The following is a 21,809-nucleotide window of genomic DNA, read 5'->3' on the forward strand; positions in this document are numbered from 1 at the left end:
CTATGGACGAAAAGGACTTGGGGGCACAAGATGAACATGAGCCACCAATGTGATGCTGCAGCTAGTAAAGCAAGCAAAACACTGGCTTGCATCCGTAGATGCTTCTCAAGCAAATCCTGGGAGGTGATTCTCTGCTTGTACTCAGCCTTGTTGAGGGCACAGCTGTGGTACTGAATCCAGTTTTGGGCTCCACAATTCAAAAAGGATGTGGAGAAACTTGAAAGAGTCCATAGAAGAGCTACATACATGATCAGAGGTCAGGAAAACAGACCTTATGAAGAGAGGCTGAGAGCCATGGGACTCTTCAGCCTGGAAAAGCACAGGCTCAGGGGGGACCTGGTGGCCACCTATAAGTTTATCAGGGGTGTTCACCAGGATGTGGGGGAACATTTGTTCACCAAAGCGCCCGAAGGGATGACAAGATCGAACAGTCACAAACTCCTCCAAGACCGATTCAGGCTGAACGTAAGGAAGAACCTCTTTACTGTCCGAGCCCCCAAGGTCTGGAATAGGCAGCTGCCAGAGGTGGTTCAAGCACCTACTTTGAACACCTTCAAAAGACATTTGGATATTTATCTTGCTTAGATCCTATGACCCCTGCTGACTTCCTGCCCCTGGGGCAGGGGGGCTGGACTTGAAGGTCTTCCAAGGTTCCTTCCAGCCCAAATGTCTGTGAAATCTATGAAATGTTTCATTTTTCACAGCACTTGTGTGGTATGCCCAATATCAGTTGTTCTACTAAACAGCAACCATTGATTCCTTAGCAGTTGTAAAGCACTTTGAATGGGCCAAGCCATGTATACATATAGGCATAATTGCTAGCTAGTATCATGGGGAAACTGCTGTTCCATGCTTCTTGTAATATAAATTGAAAGCATGGAATGGCTCTTACTACAGGTATCCCTTTAAAAACCTACTTTTCTATGACTCTCAGAACCTGAGTAGTCAAGCTGAAGGTACGTACATAATGCTGTACATGTGCTTAATGGCTTTGCCAAGTCAGGACCTATAAATGTAATGTGTTTGAATTGTGGACCATGTACATCCTGCAGAAAACATGTTCACATATTGGTCCCTGGGTGAGTGGAGAACTGTTTTTCTTTACATTGCAGCTGTTTCAACTGCTGCTGCTGTAACTCATACCACCTAGAACCGTGAAGGCAAGCAACCCAATTTAAAACTGGGGAGCTTGATAAGTTAATGAATGGAAGTGGTTGCCTGCAACAGCACAGGATTAAACTCAATGACCAAGAAGGCCTTCTCCAAACCTATTCCTTGCCATTTTAATCCTGAAATGCCTTCTCTTGTAACATTATTGTTGGTTGGAGGAGGCATGGCCTGGAAGAAGCATAGCCCCTTGCTCCCCTCCAGACGAAACGAGATCTTAGGAAAGCTTAGTTTTGACTTGGCCGAAACAATCGCCTGATTAAAACTTCACTGTGGCTCCCAGGAATCTTAATAAGCCAGCTGGCCTATCCAAGAAATATGCCTCTTTCCTTTTGCTTTATGGAAAGGTCTATAAAGCACTCAGCACATTAACCACAACTAGGATTAGAGCCTTGAATGGTGACACTTTTCCAATTCAGTATCTTAAAAGTTGAGCAAACCTTAAGCAACTTCATAAACAAGGCTGAAGCAGGCCTAACTACAAGCTGGCCAAGAAGAACATCAAGCCTGATTCTACTAATGAGATCTGACTGGAACTGAAACACTTCTGCTAAGTGTTGGTTTCTTTTCTTTTTTTTAAATTGGGTAATTTCCAACAGGAACTTTTATAGCAGTCTGCAGTGATTTGTTCCTTACAGTTTATATTTAAAGGGCCCAGCCTTGCACCACTGATGTCACTGGGAGCTTTGCCAGGACTTGAATAGTTGTATGATCAGCTCAGCCACCAGGGGCCTGGTTTTCAGTTGTTTAATAATATACACAGCTCCTGTTAAAGTCGGAGGTAAGCATGTAGGTACTCATGTTCACAGCTTTACTAGAAGCCCACACTAGTGATTAAGGGACAGATCCAAATTGTTCTCATAGATACCTAACAGCACTTAGGTGAAATTTAGGTAACTAAATCACAAAAAGAGATCCAGATTAACCCAGGTACAGTGGGTACCAAGCAGTGGGTGGAAAAATCCTTTTGGCATCTAATCTTAGCCTTCTGCACAGGCTCAGATGTGATCCAGATAAAAACACGTAAGTGCTGGGGTCCTACAAAAGCATTGTTGCTATCCAAATCAGAGCTGGTAGATGCCTGAACTCTGCCTAATTCCTCATCTTTTATGTATCCACAGAACATGCCTAATGCCAGAGAGATTCAAGCTGTAGCATTTGGTTCAGTGCAAAATTCAGCACCTTGTGTTGATGCAAAAACACTCTAAGAATCACCTTTTGTGGAGTAGTCTAGTGGCTGAAGCACATGCCCAGGAAATGGTCCACCTCAGCCTGAAGGAACTTCATCCCCTTGACCCTATTCTTTAGGAGTAGGTCCTAAAACCCAGGTCTTCCATTACCAGGGCAACTGCTTTAACCACCTGGCTATAAGGCCAAAGTTGGGTGGGTTGATGTCCTAGTGCCCCAGCTGCTGCAATGATGGAGGTGTATAATATGCAGCCCTGAATCAGACACGTACACTAGTGCCTCCATTTCTCATCGACTGCCTGCAGGTGATGCCTTGCCCAGTGCTTTTTTCCCCTGAACGCTCCTCCTGAAGGAAGAAAGAAGGTTGTTCTTCTGAGATAAGATGCATATTTTTTAGCCACTAATTCTTAGCTCTCTCATATGTGGAATAGGAGCTGGGCCTGGGTGTGCATAGGGCTTATAAAGTGCTCTCCCCTCTTTTTTTCCTCCCTCCAGCCCTACCCTTTATATTCCAATCACTGAATGCATCTACACGTACAATTAATGTGAAGCAAAAAACTCCGGTGCATATCGTGCTACAGGAATTGCTCCTGGGCCTCATACTTATATGCGTGCCCGGGACCGCAGTACTTTGAGCTGGGTCAGAGCAGCCCCAGCTGGCAAGGGCCTGTAGGGTTCAGCCTGCCAGCCTGGGGCTGCTCTGACCTGGCTCAACATGCTGCAGAGGGGCTGGCTGGGGCCCAAGGGTGTTTCAGTCTGGGGCTAGCCAGCAGAAAGCGCCTGTATTGAAGCATCCCCATGCCCAAGCCATCCCCATCAGTGTCTACATGTGTGTTGCTACACACTAAATAACATTGCCAGAAGATATCACTTGTATTTCCAAGTACTAACCTATGGTGGCATTTATCAGTTTACTGGGGCCTATACCTGCGCAGGTGTGAATGCCAAGACTTTGCTGCAGAGCTAATTAAGTGGCTCCACAGCAAAGGTCTCATGTAGATGCACCCACCAATTTCTCTTCAGCAGCTCTGCTTCTTTCAGTCCCTTCACAGCGTCTGATGAAGTAAGTCCTCTTCTTGCAACAGCACAGGCTTTACATCTCCTTTTTACTTAGTCTATAATGTGCATCTCTTCCCTGTCTTCTGTCTGACTTCAGACTAACACCAGGAATTACATAAGAGGTTACACAATGGATTTGTATAGGATGGCTTGGATAGGGATGATCCTGTTTCAGGCAGGGGGTTGGCCTAGATGACCTCTCCAGGACCATTGCAGCCCTGCTTTGCTATGGCTTTCCAGTTTTTTGCCAGGTTCAGAGAGACGGTAAGCCTGCGCTTGCTTTGGATATAGGAACCAGAATTCACTTCATTGCTTTGAAACTGATAGCAAACATGACTAGTTCAAAAAATGGATTCACCTCATTCACACTGCCTATTTTTCTGATCACTGCACATTTTGCTTTGCCTATGCTCAGCTTTGCAAATGATCCAAAGCCAAAATGGCAAGTACTGGTATAAAACCAGAGCAGACTATCCTGAATACAACAGGACAGAATATGCACACCCATCATCTATTTGAAGAATAAGTATAACCTGCCTAAAAGATGAGGTCTTAGAAATGAGTTCATGTGTGTATCAGGGCCAAAATATGCTCTTTTACGGAAACCTCCCTAAAGTCAGGATTACGTAGATTTGTCCAATAACAGTCAGACACCCTCTGCTTTAAGCAATGGATGGTGCAAAGGAGATACTGAATTTTGCATCCAGAAAGATCTGCTGCATCATGGGGCCACTTCTTTATTTAGTATTGAACTAGGTGAACGGAAGTTAATCATCGCGGTGCCCTGTGACCAGTGGGGTCCCCCAAGGCTCCATCCTTGGGTCTATCCTTTTCAACATCTTCATTAATGATGTGGACATTGGTATCAGAAGCAGACTGGTCAAGTTCACTGATGACACCAAACTTTGGGGAAAAGTGTCCACATCCGAGGACAGGAGGGTGATCCAGCCGACCTTGACAGGCTTGGAAAATGGGAGGATGAAAACCTGATGGCCTTCAACTCCAAAAAATGCAAGGTATGCAGCCTTAGGAACAAAAACCCGCAGCATGATTATAGTCTAGGCAGTGCTACGCTTGCTAGCACCACAGCCGAAAGGGACTTGGGGGTCATGACTGACCACAAGATGAATATGAGCCACCAGTGTGATGTTACAGCCGGCAAAGTGAGCAAAACTCTGGCTTGCATCCATAGATGCTTCTCTAGCAAAACCCAGGATGTCATCCTTCCGCTGTACTCAGCCTTGGTGAGGCCGCAGCTGGAGTACTGCATCCAATTCTGGGCTCCACAATTCAAAAAGGATGTGGAGAAGCTTGAGAGAGTCCAGAGGAGAGCCACGCGCATGATCAGAGGGCAGGAGAATAGGCCTTATGAAGAGAGGCTGAGAGCCATGGGGCTCTTCAGCCTGGAAAAGCACAGGCTCAGGGGGGACCTGGTGGTTGCCTATAAGTATATAAAGGGTGTACATCAGGATCTGGGGGAACACCTGTTCACCAGAGCGCCCCAGGGAATGACAAGGTCAAATGGTCGCAAACTTCTCCAAGACGGTTTCAGGCTGGACATAAGGAAAAACTTCTTTACAGGTCTGGAACAGACTGCCACCAGAGGTGGTGCAAGCACCGACTCTGGACTCTTTTATAAGAATTTGGACTTTTATCTTGCTGGGATCCTGTGACCCCAGCTGAATTTCTGCCTCTGGGGCAGGGGCCTGGACTCGATGATCTTCCGAGGTCCCTTCCAGCCCTAATGTCTATGAAATCTATAAAAGGTGCCATAAACGAAATGCTCAAAGGCTATACAAGTCAAAGCAGACAGGATAATACCAGGTGGGTTCATGCTATGTCTACATGTGCAATTAATTCGAAGCAAGAAAACCTGGCATTGTTTGTGCTAGAATTTATTGCTCCCAGGAGCCACGTTTGAACATGCACCAGGGACCACAGCACGCTGAGCCAGGCTGGAGCAGCCCCAACTGGCAGGCGACCCAGGTGGTCAACCTGCCGGCCTGGGGCTGCTCCAACCCTGCTCAACGTGCTGCAGAGGGGCTGGCTAGGGCATGAGCATGCTCCAGTGTGGGGCTAGCTAGCAGGCAACCCCCTTACTGAAGCCTGTTTGCGCCCCAGCCAGCCCCCTCAGTGTCCACATGCGTTTACAAGTACTAACCTATGGCAGTGTTTATTAATTTACTGTAGCCTAACAGGGCCATGTGTGTAGACGCAGAGACTTTACTGCTGAGCTATTTAGTCAGCTCAGTAGTAAACTTCTTGTGTTGATATGCCCAGTAGGTATAAAAGTCATGAGTGCTCATTAACCTGCCAGTACATTATAATAATGCCTAGCAGTCAATGCTTCTCAATCTTTCTAGGCTCAGGGCACCCCTCTGTAGACTCAAGGTGGCCCGTGGAAAATGCCAGGTCTCAGGGAATGTATACATATACATTTGTCTGCTCCAGTGTGCCAGAGATCCAGAGCACATGAGCTGACATGCCCAGCGCTGCGTCTCATGCATTGGTGTAAATGGCAAAATGCACGTCAGCACGGAGAAAATGGTGGCAGTTCACTTTTGAACTAAAACATCTTTGATGTGTTTTAGTTCAAAAGCATGCCGCTACCATTTTCCCAGCACTGATGCACATTTCACCATTTATACAAATGCATGCAATGCAGCACCATGTGTTTTTAAAAGTGCCCAGAGCTGTGGTGCAAACATGTGTACGAATGTCCTTAGGTCTTACTTATTTTTTGATTGTGGAAAATACTTTGCCAATTCTTCTGTTGAAAAGAACTCAGAAAGACCCCAATAATTCACTTTTTTTGGAAACATGCACTTTAATGTGCATTAGCCTATTTTAATGCACACTGTCGCTGAAAAATCATGCTTTTTGGTTAATGCACGTTAAGACAGGCTAATGTGCATTGTCCTAGTACCCTCACAATGGGTGTGGATACAAGTACATTATTGTGCTTTAGTTATTGCAGATTAAATCTAGTACCTCCATTGTGAGGTACTAGGACAACGCACATAAGCCTACCTTAATGCACATTAACTAAAGAGCATGATTTTTAAGAAAAGCTTAATGCGCATTGGCAAAAGTGTACAGTTTTCTAAGTGAACCTTTAATAAGCATTAAAAGAGCTTAAGCTGGAAGGAGAAATGGGGAGAAACAGAAGTGGAACAGGGCAGAGTAAATGTTGATATGTATGAACCAAGGTGTATAAAATGTGGAAAAAACTAATGTTCAGGGCTGTTCCTCATCTCTTATGGCAAGAGAGCTCGCCCAAAGCTGTCTCCATTTTGAATAAAGCTGTTGTGAACAATGTGTGCTCCCTGCTCTGCTCTGGCTAATGAATAACAGGATCCATGGGTCATTGGACCATTGTCTCCCCAGTCATTGGGCTCTGCACGGTCTAACATCTTGCATCCTGGAGGTAGTAGATTTAACGTGCATTAACTAAAGCATGTTAATGGAAATGTAGACGCACCTATTGGCTGCATCCAGATTATCCAGATTAGAAGTGGTGCTGGCACCTACCCTGGGGGTTTTTAAGAGGATGTTGGATGAACATCTTGCTGGGGTCATTTGACCCCAGTATTATTTCCTGCCATGGCAGGGCATCGGACTAGATGATCTACTGAGGTCCCTTCCAACCCTAGAAACTATGAAACTATGAGCGTGGACGTGCGGCATGTGGCACCGCAGACCTATCTGTAGCGCCACACACTGTGCATGCAAGCATTCCCTGCACTGCTACTTTGCAGCTGCGGGTGGGGATGGGAGGGGGGATTGACCCTGGGAGATCCTGGGGTCAAAAAAACTGATGACAAAAAGAAGCAGGGTGGCACCTATGGTGGCAGCATGCACCACCCAAAACTGGAGCCTGGCTGGCCAGAACATGCCAGGCTCCCTGCTGCAGGAGCACTGTGGCTGCAACTCCCCAAGGCCCACAGGACGCCAAGTAAGACTTCTGGGACCAACACAGTTGCTGGTCCCAGTCTCCCCTACCCTACCCAGGATAACCTGCTATGCGCCGGAGCACATGTGGCACAGGCATTCCCTGGGGACAAGTAGCAGCAGAATAAAATGTGCTGTTGCTATCCATCCCCAGGGAAACACATATTACCACTCATCTGGACATGGCCATTGGGCTTATCTTGTGAATTCTATTTGCACACCTAACAGTGCTAACATTGCATGGCATCCCACAGCATCATGAAAGGATCTCAAGGGATCCCAGAGGGCTGAGCCACCCCAGTTGAGAATCACTGGCTTAGCTTTCACATTTGCGTTTTTTGATTGTGGATTTCAAAGTGCTTCATAAAGGAGACTAAAGACTGTTGACCCATTAATGAATAGAACAACTGAGGGATAAAATAGCTGACTCAAAGCTAAAGGCCAAGGTAGTAGCAGAAACCATGTTTCCTGACTTCTATTCCAGATATCTTTTAACTGGACTACACTATCTAAGAAGGGGTTGCCCATTGAACAAGATGGCTATTCCAGGACAATTGTTCAAGACTAGATATCTCAGTCACCTCAGAGAGTGACTTTTTCCAGTTTCCAAGCACTTTTGTTCCACAATGTTTGCCCAAACTTATATCACAACAGCTATTCCAGAATTGTGGCATTGCTATTTTGGTTTATTTACAAGTGTAGACAAGCCTAAGGCATGTCAAAAGGAACGTGTGTAGGTCTATGAGAAGCAGTAAAAGGGAAGGTAGAACAAATTTTAAAAGTCAGTGTACTGGCAGTGACAATGGGAACATTGCTCATAGCATCATTTTCAATCACACTGGCACACAAACCACTCTGAGCTGAGCAAATAATTTGTAGTGGGGAAGAGCAAATTGATGATTTTAATTCCTTTTTTGTGGTTGCACATGATCATCAGGATTATGGCTTCTTCTTTGTTTGAAATAATTTGCCAGCCCTTTTCTGCTGGCAAGTCTCAGTCCCAAGCTAATCCATGAGCAGCTCAATGTATCTGTTATCTGAAAATTAAGCAACATTAATTAGTTTTGATCAGGCACATAGGGTAAGGACTATTATTTCTCTTCTGAGATTGGATTAATGTAATTCTTAGAAACTTGTTTCCAATGTGAATATATATGTAAAGAACTGAAAATATCCTCTAATGTTACTCTAATAGACTCTAATAATATCCTTTAATAATCACTCGAATGTCTGTCTTCACAAACATTTCTGCAGTAAGCTTTACAGAAAAATTAATGGAACAAAACACGAGAGGGGCATAGAGTCATAGCATCATAGAGAAAGGAGGGCTGGAAGGGACCTCTGGAGGTCATCTAGGCCAACCATCTGCCTCGGGCAGGATCATCCCTATCCAAACCATCTGATTCATTAATAATCTAAAGTCTATATAAGACTGCCATCAACCCTGACACAGCACAGACCTAACACCAGCATGAACATAGAAAAAGCAAGTTTGGTATTTTGTTTGAGCAAATCGATCTTTTTGGAGGCTAGCCTAGCTCTGCTTACTCTGGATTTGCTAATCTATGTTCTCTTTGGCCCTGATTCTGCAGTCTTCATGCACGGTGCTGAGCACTTACGGATGCACAGAGCCCCGTTACAATAGGTGAGACTGTTTACAACTCTCAGTTTCCTTAGGTAAGGGCTGTATAGTCTGACACTTTATCTTAGAAAGCCAGAGTTGCACTTTTGATTATGTTGAATACCCACTACCTATCACCCCATCTGCTACAGAAACATCAATTTGCAGTCACTCTGTCACAGTTGTGCTGTTGTACACACCTGCATTATAGTCATTCCATCACACACATATTCAATCACAGACACACTCAGCCACACTTGCTTTCAATTTCGATCATACCCTCTTACCTCCATTAACATACTCAGACACTTTCACATTCAGTTACATACACACTGCCCAACACTCAGCTGCCGTTATACTCACAGTACGCCCACACTTAATCACAATCACACCCTCACATTCCCAGTGCTACACCCACTTTCAGTTACAATCCCATGCAAGGACACTGGGGGTGTTGTGCCTGCAACATTGTCCTTCCTTCACATTCACATCCACTTATTGTCAGTAGCCCCCACTGGGGTTTCCAGGCCTGCTTCTCACATTTATAAGCCCATGGGAAATGCTAACTTCCCTCCACCATTTGACTATGTTGGAAAGTGGAAAGGAACAGATCCTGACCCACCTATTGGCATGTTCTAAATGACTTAGGTCCCCTAGGAATGATTCTATTCTACCCTGCTCAAATCCCTGAAAAACCATGTGTGTAAAAAGTGGGTGGGTCCTCTTCCTCTTCACTGCTCTTTGTAACTTATTCAGGTGACAGCATATAACAAATGTAGATGCATCCATGGATTTGCAGATGAACAAAGTGGAATAGAATTGGACTCAGGTGCCTAAATCCACCTTACTTACCTAATAGGTAGAATAGCATCTGGCCCCTTAAGCCATTTTCCAAGATGGGAAAAGCATGTGCATTTGTTACCAGTCAAAAAGGAAGGCTGCTATCCATAAAGAGCTTTGCCCACAAAGGAAAGCCCCCATAAAGCTTCCACCATATCAGGATGATAGTGCCCAGAACCATGGTATTATAAGGATTTCATCATGCACAGCAAGAAACAGCCACTGCCTTGAACAGTTTACAGTCTAAATAGACAAATGGTGTATCTACACATGCACTTTAATGCACAATAGACTACTTTACTGCACATTAAAGTGTCACTAAAAAACTGTGACGTTATGCTAATGTGCAGTAAAATAGTCTACTGTGCATTAACCATCACTAAAAAAGCATGCAAATGCACTACTGTGCTTTAGCACAATGTAATGCACATTAATTTAGTACCTCACATTGAAGGTATTAAATTTAATGAGCATTAGAAAAGGTACATTAATGCATGTGTAGATGTGCCCAATGTGACTTAAGTTTAAGCACTTTTGTCACTGTGGTACATGAGCACCTGACAGCTGTTAATGAACTCATCTGAACCACACATCTTTGCAAAGAGGAAATATCATTATACCTACTCTAGAGAAGAACCTGAGCCTACAACGATCAAGGGTGACACTAGGATGCATGTGAAATTGTTGGCAGAACTGGGAAATAAATCTGGAAAGCCTGAATCATAGTCCAGGGCATTAACCGGAATTTCAACTTTCCCTGGCCTACATTTACTATTCGAAGGCTAACCCTTTGTCAACTGACATCAGTGAGAAGGCACCTGTTAATTTTAGTGGTGGTGGAAATGAATACTGGGTCCTACAAGTTCATCAGCAGTAGACTGATCTCAGTGGTGTGTTCGACCTGAGTAACTCTGTCAGTGAAAATGTAGAGCAGAGGTAGTAATCTGCACTGAATGGCATTTAAAACCAGAAACTTGCATAGTGGGTACATCTACATAAGCAATTAGTTGGTATTAAATTTACTGTGCATTGTCTTACTGTACAGTATCTGATTTTTGGCAGGTGTCTACACATGCATTGAACTGGTGCTAAAGTTAGTTCCGGTTCCCTCCAGCCCTGCCATGTCCCCTTGTAGCCACCAGGGGGAGCTTGAGCCGCTGGCCCCAGCTGCCAGCACTTGGCAATCACATTGAAGACAGACCCAGCTGCCAGCATTTGGCAGCCATCTTTAAAACACAGCCCGGCACTCTGCAGTATGGGCAGACACTTCCCCTGTTAAGAGAAGCAGCATGGCACAGATATAGGCAGCATGTGGCAGCTCTGCTCCTGCCCCAGGTGCATGTCTCAGCCATGGCTGCACCAGCCTTTGGCCCTGGCACTCAGAAACAGGGTCCCCAGATCTTCCTGGCTATCTTGGTTTTACTGCTGGCCCACTGCCATCACCACTGCCTGACTCACAGCCATCTCGTTCTGCCCAGCTCCCCCACACACAGCGACCAACTGGACAGCTGCCGCACGCCTTCCCAGGACCCCTGCTGCTGCACAGCTGCTGCAACCAGCCAAAATGATGAGGGGCTCCAGGATGCCTCCAGCACCATTGTGTCTGGGCCCGCCATGCCAGTCAGGACTGGTGGCAGCACATAGTGCAACATGACTAGGATGACAAGCAGTGGGTTGATGCCTTCAGGATGACCCAGGGCATCTTTGCTGACCTGCTTCACCATATCTAGCCCCACCTGGAGCACCAGGACACTGGCATATGTCCAGCTTTTCCCACTGACACCTGCCTGGCCCTGGTGCTGTTCAAAGTGGCCACTCCCACCAACCTGTGGTATGTGAGGCACCTATTTGGGATAGGCAAGGCCATCACTAGGGAGGCCATCCTGGACATATGTGGTGCAATCAAGATGTGCTGGCAGATATAGTCCGTCCATGCATCCATGACCCCCCAGGTGATGGCCACAGGGTTTCATGCACTGGGGTTCTCCCAGTGTATTGGGGTCCTGGATGGGATGCACATCCCTGTCACCTGTCCACCCCACTCAAGCCAGCCCCACTATAGCCACAGGGAGTTCCACTTAGTGGTCCTCCAGGCAGTCGCCGACCACCAGGGTACTTTCATGCAAGTCAGAGCCAGCTGGGTGGGCAGCATGCACAATGCACTGGTATTCCACAACTCTGGACTTGGTGTGATTGTGGAAAGCAGGCATTTTACTCCAGGAGTAGAAGACATGCAGCTGGACACCATCATCATCCCACCCCTCCTCATGAGGGACCCAATCTACCTTCTACTCCTGTGGGTGATGAGGCCCTACACTGGGCACCTGGATCCCACCATATCCATTTTAACCAGTCCCTCGGCCAAACCTCCACCCTCATTGAGTGCACCTTTGGCTGCCTCAAAGGCTGCTGTCAATCCCTTATGGCCCACCTTGATGTGACCAAGAGAAAGCTCCCCGGGTGATCATAGCAGTATGCATGCTGCACAATATTTGTGAGGTCTGAGAAGAGGTGTTCAGAGAGGCCTAGGTAGACGGAGGCAACCTGGTGGTAGGAGCTCCAGTGCCTGCAGCAGGTCCCCTCTGGTGAGGCGCCAAGTGAGGTACACACCTGCCAGTGGGGGGCAGGACACGAGGTGTGGGAGGCCCTGATGGGCCACCACTTATAGCATTCCTCCCTCTACCCACAGACCCTCTAGTCCCTGCCCACACCCACCACCACTCTCAGAACATGCACATGGTTGAAAATAAAAGTTTTATTCCCCTCACAACCCCCCACTCCCTCCCCCCACTCAACAGATACAGCTCTCTTGCCCCTCCATCCTCAACACACAGATCCCCTTCCCCCCGTCCCTCCCAAAAAAACAGAGCCTCTCCACCACCTCCCCACCCACAACTATAAACTCTCTTCCCAATGTAAAAACTATATACAAGAGTCTCAAGCTTTTATTGCCCTGGAGTGGGGGCCATGGGGTGGGGGTGCCTAGAAGGCAGAGCCTGGGGGCAGACAACCAGCACCCGGCCTTGGGCCATTCCCCTGCAGGTCTGGGGGCCATGGAAACTGTGATGGACAGTGGGCTTGTCCTGCAGTGACTCTGGACAGTGCTCCTCAGGGGCAGGCAGCTCCCCCTGGCTGCCTGAGTCCAGGGCCAGCTTCCCCTTGCAGTGAAATGCCTGGCACCTCTGAGTCCTTGGACATGTGGCATCAGGGTGAGTGGCAGGGCTGGGGCCAGGTGGATGGTGGGGGACCTGGGGTGGGGGCCGGACCAAGGGCTCCAGAGGGCTGGAGATGCCTGAAAACCTCCTCCCAGGCCCAGGTGGGGACCTGCTGCAGGGCGTCATTCAGCTGCCAAGAGCCCTGTGGGGCCAGGAACAGGGACCAGGCAGTGGGTGGCATGCATATGACCACCAGGCCCAGGACAGTCTCCAGGATACAACAGTCAGCATCTGTGGACTTCTTGGCCACTTGCTGCCTGAGCAGCTCATTCCACTCCCGCTCCAGAGCCTCCATCACAGCCCAGTGCTCCCACTGTGCCTGGTCCCATGCATCCTCCTGGATGGTCTCCTGAGTGAGATCCTCCTCCTGCCAGGCCTGTGCCCATTCCTCCTGCTCCTCCTCCACCTCCATCAGGGCCTGGAGCAGGAGGGTGTGGTTTTGAGTCCACTGCTGATGCAGCCAGCCCATGTGGCAGGCTGCAGTGCTGGGTGGGTATGATGTGGAGCCCACATCCCCACTGGACCCTGCAGCCTCTCCCCTGTGTCCAGACGTTGGCCCTACGGAGGCAAAAGAGTGGTGTTTTGTGAGAGTTTGCAACATTTCAGAGACAAGAGGCTCTGCACCAGGGGCTGTGCACTGTGCCCAGCCTCGGATTGGGGGTCAGCCATGCATGGGTGCCCAGGGACCATGATATGTCTGGCTGAGCAGGTCTGGGCCCAGGTGGCAGCTGGCTGAGCCACTGGGTGCTGGCTCCAGGCAGCCTGTCTCCCCTGCCCACTCCTCAAGGCAGGCCACACTAGACTTCTGGTACCACTTGTTCCTGCAGCTTCAGACCCCACTATCCGCCCCTTTGCAGGAAAACTGCTCTGCTGCACTGCTGCCCAGCCCATGGCACCTCAGCTCAGGGTGCATGGAGATCCTGGACAACTTGAGTAAGGGCCTGACCATGCCCCTGCCTTCCCCACTGGGGGCCACTCTAGGGAGGTGCCCTGGGGCTGCCTCCCCCACGCTGCTGCTGTGCCCCAAATGTGCCCCTGCTATGCAAGTCCTGGGAAGCAGTTTGTGCAGGCTGAGGGGTGCCCAAGCCACTCCACCCTGCTGATGATGATCCTCCTGGTGCCATGGGCACACCTGTGCTTCTGGTTTGTCCTGCAATCTCTGCTGTCGCCTAGAGGGATACCTGTGGCAGTGCTACACATCCCAGCCCCCTGCTTCTGAAGAGGACATCACTGCCAACATTACCGCTTTCCTTGAGGTATAAGAAGCCAATACCTGCCCAACTGCAGGGACCCAGACTGTTCAATAAAGTTTTGAATTCTGTCCCACCACTCTACGTGTTGGGAGGGCCCTCCCCCCAGTGCAGGACTTACCATGTGGCTGGGGCTGCAGAGGCTGGTGGCTTGGTGCAGGCCTCCCCATCAGCGATGATGTCCAGCTGCACCCAGTGTCCTCAGCCCACAGGCCAGAGCCCAGGTAGGATCCCCCTTTGGGGAGGAGTTGGTACTGCTGGTGGTCAGTGGTGTCATGACCATCTGCTCCTCGTGGCAGGGTCTGAGACTGTGGAGCTGTCAAGGCAGCCACTTCCAAGGTCTCCCCAAGCTGCTACTGGATGCAGCAGCCAGGGAGGTGTGGGGACAGGATGCTGAACACCAAAGGGACCCTCCTCTGGTGACATGTCACCAGAGTGGTCAGGGTGGGGTGGAGTAGGATCTCTGGCAGGCTGCCCTAGTTGGCGAACACCGTAGGGTTGTGGCCTGGGTCCCAGGATGCCAAAATCCTGGCCAGCTGCTACATAAAGGGCATGGTCTTGCGGGCATGACTGGACTGATGCTTATGGTCAGTCACAGCTACCCACTGTGCCCGGGAAGGCTTGATCTTATAGCAGCAGACCTGCACCAACCGGGAGTACCCTCACTCCTGAATTCCACCTGACAGGGCCTCATAAATGTGGGTTTGAGCACCTGTCCCATGCAAACTGCCTCTGCACCTCCACCTCACCCTAGAGCCCCATGAGGTCTCCAATCTCCTCCTGGCTCCAGCTGGGGCCCCAGGTGGAAGGCTCAGGCTTGTGCAGGTGGAGCCAGGCCTCAACAGGGAGGATGAGGAGAACAAGCTGGTCGTGCGTCCCGCACCAGCTCTCTGGGCCTCTGCTTAGCTGTCCCTGTTTGGCTGGCCCTGAACAGCAGTGAGCAGCACTCAGCATAGGGGCATGGCCAGGGACTGGGAGCCACACAATAGAGGCAATGGCCCTCAGCACCGGCAAACACAGGACAACCTGCGGGGGGTGAGCAGCAGCAGGGAGCGCCCTGCTGCCAGAGAAGGCTAGCCACCAGCCCTGGGGAGATCTCAGGGCTAGGAATGGGTGCAGCAGGCTGAAGCCCTTTACAACACTCACCTGTGGACAAGCAGCAGCTCTGGCTAGGAGTCAAGACAAGCAAAGGCTGTCTGTGTCCTATCCTGGGGGGGCACATAGGGCCTGCAGTGCTCCTGTCCACAGAACAGGCTCATCCAGGCTCCTGTGCAGTGTGCCCCAGGGCACAAAATAGTTGCACACTTTTATAGCCTGCAGCTAGCACCTGCCACAGAGGCAGCCCAGCCCCAGGGCAGGAGATGCCCCCAGCCAGGAGCCCTGGGGCTGGTCTCCAGCCAGCCCGCTAGTGGAAGGGCAGACCCAGGACTAAACTTAGTGTCGGGTCACAGCTACATGTGCATTACTGCACGTTAACTAATTGTGAGTAAATTGGATACCTGCATGAATGTAGTCATGATTAGCCTAGTTTACTGCACAGTAACGGCACACACATGTAGAGGTGTGCACCTGTATGTATGTGTATACCGCACAGTAAACTAGGCTAAGGCACATTAATGCATCTCATGTAGACATGCCCAACGTATATTAGTCCCCCAAAATCCCCCAAATCAAAACCACATGCATGTACCCTACAGAAGTTTCAGCCATGTTTGGAATGAAGTTTGAGCTGAAACTTTTTTCCCATTCTTTAATCTCTTTTCAAACTCCAATTTTCATGCCCCACTGTTCTTTCAGACTGGAAATGCAAGGCCCCCAAATCTCCTGAAATACCTGCTCTTGAGGAATTTCTATCTTAGTCTAGATTCAGCAAAATAGGCAAAGCTGTGGAAAAGCAACTAATTTTTTAGTGGTATGTTCATTACACAGTCTCCAGGTCCATATTTGTTCAGAAAGAAATCCCATTGCCTTGTAGTAGTTCTTTCTAGGGGGAAAAAAGGCTGAAGGAGCAGACCCAGCCTATGGAGAAAGTGCTTGCTGCCACAGTAGGATACACATGGACTCTTCAAAAATGCCTTTGCTTAGCGCCAGGCTTCAAATACAAAAAAGGCATGCAGTGTGGGGCAGAACTGGCCACTGCTTTTATTGCATAAATAATTGATTCAAGTAAAGCAAACCTAAAATTACATGGGAGGTCTTTCTTGATTCTCACCAAAACCAATATGCATTGATAATCTGCATCTGGTTCTGCAAACTCTGTGCCCATTCTCCCTCATCGCCATAGCCACCTTACATCACAGATCTGGCGGAAAGGAAGAAGAGAAACAGAAAGAAGGTCCTCTCTTCACGTTCGCCAGCCAGGACTCCCAAGAAGCTCCTGAGTCAGGAACAGGACAAGTGGACCTATAAGGGGATGGGGCCAGCGTGACCTCCCTCTGAAAGCCAACAACAGATAGCAGCAGAAAAAGACAAGGGAAAACTTGCCCTTTGGTTGTTTGCAGTGGAGTTGCACCAGGGATGATTGCTGATGTAATGAAATAATCCAAGTGCACATAATGCCAGAGTTGTTAGAGCCAAAGAGGAAGAAAATTACACTGTGGAGCTCTTTAATGCAGAAGGAAAAAAAAAATATTTCAGGACTTTTGATATCCATGTAGTGAAAAGGGTTTGGTGGAGGCACTTGTTTTGGCTGTGGTTATTCCAGCTTTGTTTTTGTAACTATACCAGTTGCCAGTATTCAACGACTTAGTCCTAGGTATGATGCTCAGGTCAAACTCTCTCTCATCTTATAGCTCTTACTTAAGCAAGTGGCCCTGTCAGGCGAAATTTTCAGGGGTAACCAGTGCCTTTTTGGTTCTGTTGTACCAGGATCCCATGTTCAGGAATCTCAATAGGACTTGATTTTTTTCCCCCTTAAAAGTGCTAAAAGTTACTCACAGAATAGTAGTGCCAGAGCAGCTAAAGCATCTCGCTATAGCTTCAGAGGTATGACTTGAATCTCACTCTGAACTCATGTCCTCAGTTGAGCCAGTTGTCAATGATACTTGGACACTGAGGCTAGGAATTCAGAACAGGATAGATCCTTTCTTTCTATGGGCATGGAAATAAGTCTAGTTTAATTGTGGACCTTTTACTCTTTGAAATGCCTGACTGCTTCATATCAGGCCTGTGAAGTACCACAAATTGGCAAGGAAACACCCGAAATCAAAAACCACTTTTTAAACTGTGGGCCAGTCCTAACCCCAGAGAGTGAGTAAACACAGCTAGGTACATGCACGTAGGGAAAGAAGGACCAAAAACTGAACTTCTTGGTGTGCAAGGAATGCATAATTGTGTGCAAATTACCGGGTTTATTAATGATTGCTCTTGCAATTGTTTTTTGTTATATTAGACTACTACCCAATCTACCACCACTATTCTCAAAATCTTTCTAACACCTTAAGTCTTTCGGGAAGCACAATTATTAATGCAGGTCTAGCTTAGAGCCAAAAAGCAATAACTTCAAAATAATGTTTCTGTTGCTGCTGCTACTGTTATTGTTGTGGTAATCAGTAGTAGTACCATCATCATCATTATCCTACCACCAAACAGAGTATTTGGGAAAACACAGTTATTGATGTAGGTGTAACTTAGACCAAAGAATCAGTGAGCTTAAGAGGATGAGTCTATTATTCTTAGTATTGTGGATATTATTATTGCTATCATTGTTGTTATCATTACCATCATCATTATCATCATTACCCCCACCACAGTAACAGCTACAACATGGGATCTCAATGCCTGTGCCCACAGCCAAAATAAAAAATGCAAAGCCCTGGCCACCTCGCCTTTAATTTTCTAACCGCTGTTTTGTAAGGCTGTGTCATGCTTCTCAGTTCAAACACGCTTTGGCTCTTTATTATTCATGGACCTTTTTCTCAGTCAGTGGTGTTGAATAATAAAACAGCCCAGGATCAAATGGGCCAATTCTCCACGCCTGACACCAACTGCTACTGTTGGCTGGGCTCTGCCAAGCGTTGCCTCTGATAATGAGTGGGATTTGGTTAAACAGTAAATTAATGAATAATGAAATATCCAGGTTGATCAGTTAGAGAGCACGCTTGCTTGGCCCCCGGCGAAACGCTGGGGGCAGAAATTACTCTCAAACGGCACTTGCCTGTGTTCTGGGCTGGATAACTATTTTACAGCCTATTGCTTGACAGACTGTTGGGGAGGGGAGAGGAGGGGGAAGGGAGGGAGTGGGGGAGCAAGGAGGACAGCCTAGTTATCACCTAGTGGGTTACTAAATAATGGATATCGGGAACAGTTTACACATAGGATCAGGGGAAGTCAAACAGGTGAGTGTGACAATGCTGGCAGAAGAGAGGAGCTGGTGCTATGGGCGCAGCAAGGGCTGAGGCTGCTGGAAGTGAGCCGCCCAGGGGCTCTGCTGCGAGCATTCAGCTTGCTCCAGAGCTGTCCAGGCAGGTCTCTGCCCCTGCACTGCGATGGCAAGGGCGTCCCAGGAGCCAAGGGGTGAGCTCTGGTGTTCACTCCAATAATGCAGGATCAGGCCCTATAGGCAGACTCCACTGTATAGCCTATAGCATCCACGCCCATTAGCAAAGCATGAGGTCCTCCTTTTCAGGGAAACCCCAAGCCCCTAAGTGCTATAGTGCAGAGATATAACCAGTGTGAGCCAATGGCCTGCAGGTGAGCTTGCTCCAGGCTCAGATTTTTCTGATTATATCGTTCTCTCCCCTATTCAGCTTTCAGTGCAATGGGGCAACTCCTTAAATTCATAAACATGAAGCTTGGGAAGGACCTCAGGAGGTCATCTAGTCCAACCCCTGCTCAGGGCAGGACCCTGCCCAACTATTTCACCCCACCTTCTTGTTCCCAGAGAGACTGAAAATCATCCTGCAGGTTACAGCCACCCATAGATCTACAAGGGACTACGGATGGCTCTAGCATAAAGCTGCACACATGTATGTGGTATGAGGGAGCTTGACCCACAAGGAAAGAAAGAAGCCCTGTTGCCTGCTGTGCTTTGGAAAAGGCCAGCAGCAGTAAAGTGTCCCTGGTGGGGTATAAACAGGCCTGCATATAAGCCCAGGAGCACACGCATTAGCTGCATCCTCAATGCTTCAGACTCTTGCGGAATCTCCCAGACTTATATGTTTTCACTGCCCCATTAAAACAGCAGCTCTGATCCCCTATTAACTCTAAGATCTAGGAAGCCAAGCCCCCATTTTTGGGCGAGTCTCATTTGCAACCACAAAGCCCCGGCTCCTGTGACAGAGCCAACACACAGCCCAGCGGTGAGCACTGGTTTCATTTCCATGGGCTGGTGTCACAGGGAGTTAAAGTTTAAATAGACCTTTGAAGCGGAAGCAAGCAGATCTCAAGGCAGGGTAAAACCTGCAGACTTGAGGGAGAGCATTTGAGGCTCTAGCACGCAGGGCAGTGGGGGAGGAATTTGAATCAACCTCACTGAGTTTCCCTCCTTTTCCAGTAATCCCTAGCTGTGTGTTTGGGTATGTGCATTCACATTTGTATATGAATACACACATGGCAAGGACTAAATAGCTAGCTAGAATCCTACAATGCATATGCATGATATGCAGATCTCCAAAAATTCATTTTCAGCTGTTCATGAAATTATGTTTCTTTAAACTATGCTTATCACACACACACACACACACACACACACACAAAATCTTTCCAATGTTACCAGCAAATCGCAATGGTAATAAATATACCATTGAGATATAATGGTATAACAAATACACCATTATAAGCATTTACCAGAAGATCTCAAATATTTATATTTAACCATTGAGATCTACTGGTAACATTGGAAAGATCCAATGTGTGTGTGTGCATGTGAGTATAATGAGCACAGTTCAAGTAAACAGATAATTTTATACATAATATAATATAAATATGCATATAAATTAATCTCTTTACTTGAACTATGTTCATTATACATACACACACATACACACAATCTTTGCAATTTCACCAGAAGAACTCAGTGGTAATAAATATAATATATATAATGGTATAATATATGTAACTATATCTATATCTGTATCTATCTATATATCTATACCTATATATCTATATAGATATACATTATATTACACACACACACACACAACAGTATAATAAATGTAACTATATCTATATATAGAGAAAGAGAGAGAGATCTGTATAGAGATAGATCTATATATAGATATAGTTACATTTATTATATCATTATATATACATACATGTATGTGTGTGTGTGTGTATATATATATAAACCATAAATATAAACCATAAATATAACCAAATATATGTATCTATTCTATCCCACTGATATAAAAAAAAATCTATCTATCTGTCTATCTGTCTGTCTACGGGGCAGAAAGAAAAGGGGGGAAGTGATTTAATAAATGTGTCTATGTATAAGCATTTACCAGCAAATCTTTCCATTTTTACTGGAAGATCTCAATGGCAATATATATTTTTAAAAATCTGTTTACTTGAACTGTGCTCATTACACACATGATCCTTCCAGTTTTACCAGCAGATAAACTTAGTAAATCACTTCCCCCCTTTTCTTTCTGTCCCATTGATAAATATGACCATGCTTTACAAAAAGAAACCCGTCTATTTACCTACAGAGTAAGTCCACGAAGCCCCCTAAATGAAAGGAAGTGTTTTTTTGTGCTATGATACCATTCATTTTCCCCTCTTCCCATTATTCACTAGCATATCACCCATCTTTTATACCAACTGAGCCTAAATGCCCTCTCGCTAGCAGGAGCTCTGGGATCAAGCAACAGAAGTCAAGGGGCAAACAATGAGGATTTTCATCCGTATTGTTGCCCTCAAGCTTGTTGTTTTGCGGGGACCCGAAAGAAGGGTCCTTCCTCCTGCAAACCTGGCGGTGGAGCCCCCCCAGGAGGAAGAGCTCCTGTGAAGTTCTGGGCAGGGATGAACCCATTAAGCAAATGTGCATTCACCACTGGTTTCAAAATGCGTTGTGTAGGTAATAAGGTTCTCCCTCTCACCTCTCACCCAGCCTAGCCTTTTTTAGCAGGATTGCCAGGTTAGACCTGCCCAAGCCACTGCAGTGTTAAACCACGCTTCTTTGTCAGTCTCAACACGGGCTGATGGATCACAGGGAAATGTCCAGAAGACCCTGCAAGCAACGAAGTGCCCCCTCCTCTTCAGAGCACTGCTCTTCATCGACATGCAAGACCTCTTTGATGCTGATGCTACCCAGTAGCTCATCCCCACCTTTCACACCCAGCAGAAGTAGCACTGCCAACCCAGGGGCCGAGTCACTTATTGCTTGACTCTGCTGCTCCTGCTTCCCACGGGGGAGCGTCTACATTTTATCTCCCCGGCTGGGAGGGCAGACCCCTCACCGTGAGCGTGCAAGCTGAGAGCTGAGGAGCAAAAAAAATAATTACAGCCCGTGTAATTGTATAGGGTTGGTTGTTTAATGGAAACTGCGAAGTGCGCGCGGTAATTACCGTCTACTGT

At 47.4% G+C, this 21,809-nt stretch overlaps 1 protein-coding gene across 1 annotated transcript in view; it reads right to left on the reverse strand.

The window, feature by feature from the left end:
• Window positions 1-8,384: 8,384 nt before the first annotated feature.
• Window positions 8,385-21,809, reverse strand: part of TFAP2B (transcription factor AP-2 beta) — a 52,136-nt gene continuing 38,711 nt past the window's right edge. Inside the window, exon 11 of the mRNA XM_090030610.1 lies at window positions 8,385-8,402. The gene's annotated coding sequence lies outside the window, so the exon portion shown is untranslated. The remainder of the gene's footprint in view (window positions 8,403-21,809) is intronic.

The sequence above is a fragment of the Crocodylus siamensis genome, chromosome 1 (genome assembly GCF_052110815.1).
Source record: "Crocodylus siamensis isolate JL-2025a chromosome 1, ASM5211081v1, whole genome shotgun sequence".
In the NCBI taxonomy this organism is placed as follows: Eukaryota; Metazoa; Chordata; order Crocodylia; family Crocodylidae; genus Crocodylus; species Crocodylus siamensis.